This window comes from Podarcis tiliguerta (genome assembly GCF_965153285.1).
Source record: "Podarcis tiliguerta genome assembly, chromosome: 7".
NCBI classification, from domain to species: domain Eukaryota; kingdom Metazoa; phylum Chordata; class Lepidosauria; order Squamata; family Lacertidae; genus Podarcis; species Podarcis tiliguerta.
The window spans coordinates 75,905,706-75,916,082 of NC_139540.1; the positions used below are offsets into that span (position 1 = coordinate 75,905,706).

Consider the following 10,377-nt stretch of genomic DNA (forward strand, 5'->3'; position numbering starts at 1 on the left):
AATTAAAGGTCAGCCTGATTTTTCCCACCATGCTGCCTTCAGATGTCTTCTAAAAGTTTGGTAGTTATTTTTCTCTTTGACATCTGGTGGGAGGTCATTCCACAGGGAAGATGCCACTACCGAGAAGTCCCTCTGCCTGGTTCCCTGTAACTTGGCTTCTCGTAGTGAGGGAACTGCCAGAAGGCCCTCAGCGCTGGACCTCAGTGTCCGGGCTGAACGATCCTCAAACCTCATAAACTTGGTTGCTGTGGCTAATGATGACAAGCAAACACAGGTAAGGGAAAGAGACCGAGAGGATGCACATCAAAGGCCCTTATCACCCCTATGGAAGGACACATCTACTATGCACAGACACATCACTGAGTTTTGGAGGTTGCACAGAGACAAAAAAGTCTCCTCCAAACCACAGGTGTGTATTGTGGAAGAGGAAGTCCCAGCTCCCTCCAGGGACTCCTTTGTTCTAATGGGTATTTACTGATGGAGGACATTCCCCGCCTCCTTTCTAGTTGTTTTCAAAACTGTAGCCTCTTAGTCCAGCTGCCTGCGATGGCTGACCCAGTTGAATTTAAGGGAAGTGGGGCAGGGTTGGTGGCTGGGGTCTGGTTTGGTGCTGACTGGTTGTGAGGGGCCCCTGGTCATCTAGGAATTTGTCTCCAGCTCAGATTTTAATCTGAACCAGAGCACAATTCAAGTTGTTTACACTTCTCTCTTCTTTGAGCCCCTGGACTCCATATCTTGGTCTGACTCCACGAGCTTCAGTGGCAATTCCTAGTCTTTACGGCTGTAAAAATCTGCCATGAACCATATTGGCCAGTGTTTGCTGACATAGATAAAAAAATAGTCCTTTATTGTGAAACAACCAGTTAAAAAGCCGTTAAAGAAAAAAATCCAATACATTCCAAGCCCCTTAGAATTTCCTTCAGGGACTCCTAAAACTGTTTACAGTGAGGACAAATACCTTCTTCCAGCCTCCTGAATGTTCTGGCATCTGGAGAAGGGAGAAAATGCTTATTTCCGTCTCTGTAAAGTGATCAGTGCCTTGTGTTTTCAATGACCAGCCCACTTTGAAAGAGCAATAGCCTCTCTTGTGGGCTTTGTGCTATGTGGGTGCTGGCGCCTGCCTCACAAAACTGCATGAAATATAGTCCAGAAGCGACACAATAATGTGATTACTTCATACGCAGCGGTGTCGAGTGTGAAATTCACCAAATGATTAACGGTATGAGCCTGCTGTAAAATATCATCCTGATGCTTTGCTGTTGCCCCGCTTGTCCAGTTTTTAGCGCTGCCTTTCAAACAGTCAGAAAACTAAACATGATTATAGCAAAACATGGCTTCATTAGTCCCCTCGGGGAATTAATTACCTGCTTTATCTGAGAAACTGTAATAATCCTCTTAGGTCGTGAGTTGTTAATCTATGTTAACATTGCAGTGTAGGTCAGAAGTGTGGAACAAGACAATCTATATCCTGAACAATCCTATTGGTGACATTTCTTTTCCATACAACGACCGAGACAAAGAGATATCAGAAAAGCAAGCTTTTAATAATTTTCTCCTTAGCTTTTGGGTACTGCTGACCAAAGGCAAGGACATACAGGGATGTGCACTTCATATTAGCCTTTTCATTGCAACTGTCGTAGCAACATCTACTATGGATTAAAGAGATCCATTCTCGATTTTTCTTAAAACTTGGTTGTGTCCTATTCAAACCTAGTGCAGGAGCAGAATCACTTTTCCTTTTCTTTTCTTGCAAACAATGCCAGGAATGATAAAAAGCCTGTTTGTAGTGTTTGCACCTACAGTTTCTGCTTGCAAAAAGGGGGAAGCAGCTTAACAGATGGGGTGGAGCAGCTATGCAAGGAGAGAGAGGGGTGAGACAATGAAGTCAGTGCAAATACAATAGTGGAATCAATTTGGTGATCCTGCCAGTGGTTTGCACCATGCTGACCAATTTGGTGACCTTGCCAGTGGGTTTGCACCATGCTGACCTGCCTGCCCTCTTTCTCCTGTTAAGCAACAGTTACCCAAAGTTAGGATAGCATTTCCACACTGTCCTGCCTCTGCAAAAAAAATGTTTATTCATTAAATTGCCTTCGGTGAAATTGTTGTCAAATCAAGCTGGCTGGTAGCATCTGCCCCCCTGATTTTATTTAGAGTTGCACAATATTTGTACCGAGGTATATTTTCAGTGCAAACATAGTCCTCAGAGCTGGGACCTGACTACTCGTATTGAGTGAAGGACACTGGTGGTGCTACAGAAAAAGAAAGAATGAATGCAGTGCTTTCAGAACCTCCAAAACATACCAGGAAAAAACCCTTTCCTCGCCTTGTTTGTATGCCAACTGGCTGCTCCTTGATTGGCTGCTTTTTCAGGAATATGAATTGGATGATGAAATGGACTGTGCTCCACGAAAGTGTTTGCCATCCAAAATTTGGTCATCTAAGGTATCTCAAGGCTGTTTGTTGTTTCACATATTATCCTTTGTGCTTGCACTGCAGCAGCTGAAGCCTATGGCCAGGACTGGGCTGTAAGGAATGTCCTTAGAAGCTGAAGAAACAAAGAAAATTGTTCTTGTCAGTGGTGAACCACATTTGCAAAAGAAACTGTACTTGAAAGTGCCAGAGAATAACATTGTTTGACAATCTGTTCCTATTACTTCTTACTTGTACTAGGCATTGTGACTTTCGGATCTTTCAATCTTTGGAAACTTGACTGCTAGAGTATTTCGTGATTTTAAATTTAACACAGACCAATAATCGCCTGATGAATTTTGGACTCCTCATAAGGAGCTCAACTTCTCTTTAGCACAATATAAATGAAATACAATCCCCATGCATCCAACTGATGGAGATCCTTGACTTTTTTCTTAAGGCATTGTAATTACTCCTTGATTCATTTTCCTTTGAATGGAACAGTTAATAGAAGTTATTTTTAGTGCTGCTCCTATGCAACTCAGGTTGAAATAAAATGTTTTATTCCCCCCAAGGAGCAATCTGTTTAAAATCATTTCTCAAGCCCGGCTACTATCAGTAGCACTGTCAAAACCTCATTATTACTGACTGCATGTTTTGAATTTTATTCAGCACCTTTTCAGCCACTGGTCACAGGAAGCTTCTCCAGGCCCAAATAGCTGTTTGCAGTATTCATATGGGAGCATGAATAGAAATTAGGCAGAGCTAAGGCAGGATAAGAACGCAGTCAGTCAGACAAGGCTAGCAGTGGCTGTGTGTCAACCGAAAGAGAATATCTCCATCTACCAGTGAGTGAGCTAAAAGGGCAAACAGGAATGGCAGCTTGAAATACCCTTTCAGACTGGAACTGGGAGATGAGTTTATTTTGTTGGATAATGTCTGAATGTGATGTAAGTAATGTCCATGTAAGTAAGGGAATAAGAAAAGGAAAAAAAGAGGGTTGTGGAAGGAAGGAAGGAAGGAAGGAAGGAAGGAAGAGAGAGAGAGAGAGAGAGAGAGAGAGAGAGAGAGAGGCACAATGGGTAAACAATGTCTGTCCAGTAGCTGTAAAGCATTAGAGACAGAGAGAAAGAGATAGAGATAAACAATTATCGTATTTTTCTCTCCATAAGACGCACTCGACCATAAGACACACCTAGATTTTAGAGGAGGAAAACAAGAAACAAGAAAGCAACGCAAAGCCTCTTGAGTGAAGAGGCTCAAGAGGCTTTGCGTGGCTATCCCTGAAGCCAGGAGAGCAAGAGGGATCGGTGCGCATCGATCCCTCTTGCTCTCCAGGCTTCGGCGATATCTGTGCAGCCTGCATTCGCTCCACAAGACGCACACACATTTCCCCATACTTTTTAGGAGGGGGAAAGTGCGTCTTATAGAGCGAAAAATACGGTAACTATCAAACTACATATTCTGCATGGTAGGTTCCTAGAGAAGCTGGGACAGGCAGCAGTTTTAATTTTATTTATTTATTTAGAGCAGGAGTGAGGAAACATTGGCTCCCTAGGTGTTGTTGAACTTCAGTACCCATCACTGGAGACAAATAGTCAGTTTATGCATCCACAACAGTGACCAGAGGAGTAGTGACTCCTGGGAGGAGCTTGAAGAGATAAAACACCATGGTGCACCTGTAGCAGCAGAACATGGATACCTTTATCTACCCTCTGCAACAAAACATGTCCCTCCCATATCGGTCTCTACAGCTACAGCAGGCGCTGTAACTGTCAAGGACTGGGCAGAGGAGGAATGGTGAAGACCGCCTCCCCATCCTGACCTTTCCAGGGAGGAGGAAGAGGAAGACACTATATATTTACAACAGGGCGTTGAGGGAGGTAGCAGCTCAGAGGTTGATGAGGGGAAAAGCTGGAAAGTCATGGGAGAACCGGTACAACACCCAGCTGACATGGTGTCTTTAGTAAACAATCCATCTCCCAGAACCTGGCAAGCCTTAAAAGTAGGAGAGCAAAGAGCTCAAAGACAGAGGGCATGTAGCAGCACCCACAGAGGAGATGATGAGAATGACGAATGAGGAAGTGGGAGAGATGGGGGTGGAGATTCACTCGGGACAACTCCATTATCCAAGAGGCTGGGTTCTATAGCCTCTCTCTGTAAAGATTGAAATAAAAAAGGACGGTAAGAAACTTTCCCTTGTCTTTATACTTACCTGGGCAACCAGCTGGCAGCCGCTGACAGCATCCTGACAGTAACTCTCCAATGGTTTGACTTTACCCCTGAAGGCACTTTCTTCCATCGTCTCCCAAGACAGATGGATGCCAGCTCTCTCAACTCAACAACTCCCATCAACCCTAGGAAGCTCACTTTATAGCCTTATGAGACGTTCTCTGAGCGGCTTATAAAAGATTCCCAGATGAAAAACGGCAAGTCTGGTTTCAAGCAGAGGAACTCAGGTGACATTTCCTGCCCTCATTCTTGGGTCTGCCCTGATTTTGACCTTCACCCTCAAACCGTAGAGGCAGCAAAGCCTACTGAGAATCTTGGAGGACAAAGGAGTGGGAACTGAGCAGCTTGAATTCACTCAGCTCATAATGGAGGCAAGTCTTTCCTTGCTGGCAATTGGTCGTTGCCTGGCAACAATTCTCACTGAGGACCACAAAGTCAAAGGAGTGGGGCTGAACTACCAGAACTTGTTCAGCCCATGATGACCTTACATAGACATTTTCTATTGTCTTTGCTCGGTGTGCTGTGCAAACCAGCAGTTCTGATTGCTGAGAAAGGGAAGTACAGCATAAAAGAGGCTAATAGAAAGCTAAACCACAGTAAGGCTACAATCCTAAGTTCACTTACCTGGGAGTAAGGCTCTTGAACTTGGAGGGACTTGCTTCTGAGTAGACGTCTATCCTATGTATAGCATTACACTGCCAATGATCTTTAATATGAACTACCTAACAGTGCTTTTTCTGGGGGTACTCAAGGGTACTCAGTACTGGCACCTTTTTTCTAGAAGAAAAGCACTGCAGATTTATGCGTAGGGAACATGGCTAGCTAAACTATACCTGAGAACTGGGTCCCACCTTTTTTTCCATCACAATCTGGAGATTACACCCAAGATATACCTCCTTTTTATTTATTTAACTGCTAGGCAAATCTAGCCAGATGGGTGGGGTATAAATAAAATTATTATTATTATTATTATTATTATTATTATTATTTACATGAACTGTAGGACAAATGTACACACTGAAAGCTGAATAAAAATGGATTGGAATTGGCTAAATATATAATATAATGGAAACATTCTGTGGCGGAGGGAAACTAGGTTATCCATTGGTGTCTTTCCAGTTTTATTGTTCTTAAATTTAGCTATAAAGCATTCACATAAAATGTGGTCAATTCTAATGCTCAAATGGTAGTGATGTTTAGCACTTATTTTGTGTCTTAAAATCAGTTCATGTACATTACCTCGCAAATCCTTTTAATAGCCCTGAAAGGTAAGCCAGTGTATTACTTTTCTAGTGTTGCATATAGAGGGTCTTAAGCTGAAATTTTCGGCTTGCCCAAAACCACGCAGTAAGATTTGAATGAAGGACTCTCCAGCTCACACTCAAGAGTCACTATGCTCAATCAGTTCCATGTAACATCACAGACGCCATTAAGTGGTATTCTGAGCAGGGATATCTCAAGACCCGTGGAGGAATGTGCCAAGCCTTCTCAGAGCTCTTCTGGGTCTACTGAAATTGGTTGGCTGTTTTGCCCAAGCAGGAAGCTCATCTTGACATTTCACATTAGGTCAAACTCACTACATTAGATCGAGGCTTAGTCATACTTCAAGTAGACCCATAGAAATCAATAGGACTGACTTAAGTGCAGTTGATTTCAGGGGGTCTGCTTTAAGAAAAAGCAGCATTGGGGCACAGGTCTGAAATGTGGTCCTGATCCAGATTGAGAAATATAGTCCTGATCTGAAATATGGTCCTGATCCTGGCCCAGAGCAGTCTTCTATCAAAAATTGCCTCCTTCCTAGATGTTAGCTCCAGAAGCGCCATATAGGGGCAAGTAGAATGAGAGAGACTCCTGCCAACCTAGCAGTTCGAAAGCACGTCAAAGTGCAAGTAGATAAATAGGTACCACTCCAGCGGGAAGGTAAACGGTGTTTCCGTGCACTGCTCTGGTTCGCCAGAAGTGGCTTAGTCATGTTGGCCACATGACCTGGAAGCTGTACACTGGCTCCCTCGGCCAATAAAGCGAGATGAGCACCGCAACCCCAGAGTCGGCCACGACTGGACCTAATGGTCAGGGTTTCCTTTACCTTTACCTTTACCTAGAATCAGAGAGAATCAGAGAATTCTAGACCAATCCCCTCTAGACCAACACTTTCCAGTGCAGGAATCACAGCACAAGCATCTCTCACAAAACAAATCTGCTCCATCTTCCCTGTGAACAGCCCTTCAGATACAGCAGAATAACAGAACCATTTACAGAGTTGGAAGGGAACCACCAGGGTCATCTAGTCCAACCCCCTGCCATACAGAAATCTTTTGCCCAAGATGGGGCTTGAACCCGTGACCTTCAGATTAAAATTCTCCTGCTCAGTCTCTACTGATTGAGCAATCACATCTGGATATGGTGATTTTGGGTAGGAATTAGGTGCGGGCCTCAATCCGGATTGCAAACATTGTTCCCCGTGGCTTTTTCTTTAAAAATAAAAGTGGCTGCTTTAAGCACACCCTTTTTTCCTTCCAAAGTGTGAGTAACATGGCATATAGTGGCCCTAAGCATTCATTAAAAAGTTGCCTTATGCAAAATGCGATGGCAATGCCTACAGATTTATTTGTAATGGCAGGAATAATGTGTTCTCTGTTGAGAATTTTATTGTCCATTTCTGAATACATGAAACAAACCTCTTTCTCCTCGCTGTATTCTACCTCCTTTTCTTCTTCTGCTACAGTTTTGGGTTGTTTTCATGGCCTCTTCATGTTTCTCAATCCTTTATTGGCATGTATTCCGTCTCTCTTTGTCACCACTCGCATGGCACAGTCAGTGCTGAATCTGTCTAGCTCATGATTTTGTATTCCTAAAGGAGACTTTCATTTAAAACTGTCCTTCAGCTTTTGTCCTCAGAGATGGATGGGGGGGGGGGGAGAGACACCAAAACCCAACACATTCCTTCAGAAGCATAATTGGGGACAATGGCGCTGTGCACTCTGTAAAGAATGACATTCTTCTCTTCAAAGTTCCCTTAATCTTTACAATCCTTTATTTTCTGAATCACTATGTCATCTTAAGAAGGATGGCGCATCTGCAGATTTATATTATGAATAAAAGCCAGCCAGAGGCTTGGTTTTCTGCATGCAAACATTGAATTTCACAGCTGATGGACTTGGGTCTGGAGTTAATGATGTGCAGCATGAATACTTTATGAAGATCAGATGAAGTGTTTAAGTGAAACACTTCTCAAAAACCTTCCCTGTTTTCTTCAGGGTGCTTTTGAATCTTTCAGTTCATCAGTCACATATCTTTGGGGTTCTGGTTTAAAATTGTAATATATTAGACAGGTACCCTAGATTTAAGAGATTATACAAGTTTTGGTAATGTAGGAGGGTTTTTTTTAATACACTGTCTGGTGTGGTCACGGGTGGCACTGTGGGTTAAACCACAGAGCCTAGGGCTTGCTGATCAGAAGGTCGGTGGTTCGAATCCCTGCGATGGGGTGAGCTCCTGTCACTCGGTCCCTGCTCCTGCCAACCTAGCAGTTCGAAAGCATGAAGTGCACATAGATAAATAGGCACCGCTCTAGCAGGAAAGTAAACGGCATTTCCGTGCGCTGCTCTGGTTCGCCAGAAGCAGCTTAGTCATGCTGGCCACATGACCCGGAAGCTGAACGCCAGCTCCCTCAGCCAATAAAGCGAGATGAGCGCTGCAACCCCAGAGTCGGTCATGACTGGACCTAATGGTCAGGAGTCCCTTTTCCTTTACCTGGTGTGGTCAGTGCTATTTTTCTAGAAAAAGAGATACCTGAACTCACCATGAATACTTCATTTGTTCTCTTATAATGGCAATTATAATGGCACCTGAGAGGTGCTGGAACTGAGTTCCAGTGAGTTCCAACTGGAAAAAAAAGCCCTGGGTGTGGTTATCACAGTTGTGACAGTCATTACAAGAGAATAAGGAGGAGCTTGTGTTGTCTGCTATTATGTGCTTGACTCTTATGTGGAATGGTAATTGAACTTTAATGTGGGCTCTGTGCTTTTCATTCATTTGCTAACCATGTGAGCCAATTAATTTCCATATGACCACTAGCTTTATTGAACAGTACTGATTTTTTTAAAAAAGCACCAACCTAACAACGTTTTCAAACTCAGGCCATTATACAAACAATACTCCGTTTGTTGTCAATGTTTTGGAATTTACACTGGATGCAATGTGCTAAAATGTGTAGGGAGGCAATGATATACCCTCCACCACTGTCAGGCTTCGGGGAATCGAATCCCTCCCTCGGTGGCAGTAATTAAGAAGATCAAATGAAAGGAACTTTCTTACCAGATAGTTTCTTTAATAATCACAGCGAGAGACAAAGGAATGCATCTCTCTCTAAAAATGGCATTGCTCCCAGTTAAGGTTTACCCCCTCTGTCCCCATTAATCTACATAACTCCTACGCCTGGTAATCTGAGCTTGTTGCCTCTGCTCTTTCTGTTCCATCACTCTCAGAGCCCGTCTAGTCCTAGGCGAAGGGGGGGGGTCAAGAATGCTGTCCAAGGACACTGAATCTGCCAGCCGTCTCTCTCCTGGTGTGCCCTCTTCTAGCTGTTCCTCACCCAGTATTTCCCAGCTTTCCTCCTCTGGACTATGCCCCTCTGCAAACCACTGTTCTAAATCAATACTGTCCTCCTGCCCTTGGGAAGGTTCGGGAGAAGGGAGTGGGGCGGCTCCCACCATTCCTCCTCAGTCCAGCCCCTGACAAACACGTTGCTGTGGAAAACCAGGACACACTGCTACATGAATCACATGAACTGCATGAGATTGCCGTGCCCTTAAATGTGTGATTTTGGGCAGCCTGCTCTTGAGAAAACAGCACACATAAACGGGATGCAGTTGAAGGGTATGAAATGAAGGTAGCTTAACATTCACTGTTAATGTTTCTTATCCTGTCTCCCTACTTATATAGCTTTCTGTTATGTGTGTGTAGACATTAGTAATGCTTAATGGTACCAGTAGCTTTCTTTAAAAGAAATAATGATTTTTTGAGTTTCTCTCAGAGTCACATGCATAGTCTCATACGCTGCTGTACAAAACTGAGGTCATTCTGAATTACATAAATTTTATTTCATCTCCTCAGCTTTCATCCTCAGTTCATCATACATTAAGACTAAGTTTTTCATTTATTTCTCATACAGATGAGGAAACAATACACACAACTTTCTCCAAAGAGAAAGTTATAATTCCACTATATAATTGCATTATAATTCCACCCCTACCATTGCACACCCAACCGAATGTTTAAATGTGTGAAATGTTTGAATGCTTATGTTTAAAGTTAGGGTTGTCATACTGGAATACTCTTGTTGGTACCAGTGTCCAGGCAGAAATCGCTAAAATGTCTGGGAAATTCTGGACAGATGTCAACCCATGTCGGATTTCTAGATTTTGCCGAATTTCCTTAAAACTAGCTCAGTGGCAACCCTATTTAAAGTATCAATTTTTCTAAAAATAATAAATGTTAATGCTGCTTACTTATATTGATCAACCAAATGCATATTTGTCAAAAAAAATGCTTTTATTTCTAAAGAAAATGATTTTTACAAACAAGACTTAAAATAAACAATGCAGATCCCTCCTGCAAAACAAACAACGCAGTTAGGGTCAATGGCACAACTGAGGATCGATGATGGAGTCAACTTGAAAAATAGCAAAATAGTAAAATGAAGTACTTTGTTCAGCTGTATTTGCAAGCCAC

The 10,377-nt window shown here is 43.0% G+C and overlaps 1 long non-coding RNA gene across 1 annotated transcript; it reads right to left on the reverse strand.

Moving 5' to 3' along the window:
* Positions 1-1,523: 1,523 nt before the first annotated feature.
* LOC310681662 lies at positions 1,524-5,387 on the reverse strand. Its single transcript, XR_014513466.1, has 2 exons — positions 4,628-5,387; positions 1,524-2,548 (listed from the first exon to the last, which is right to left on the reverse strand). It is a non-coding gene; the product is annotated as an uncharacterized lncRNA (long non-coding RNA).
* Positions 5,388-10,377: the final 4,990 nt, after the last annotated feature.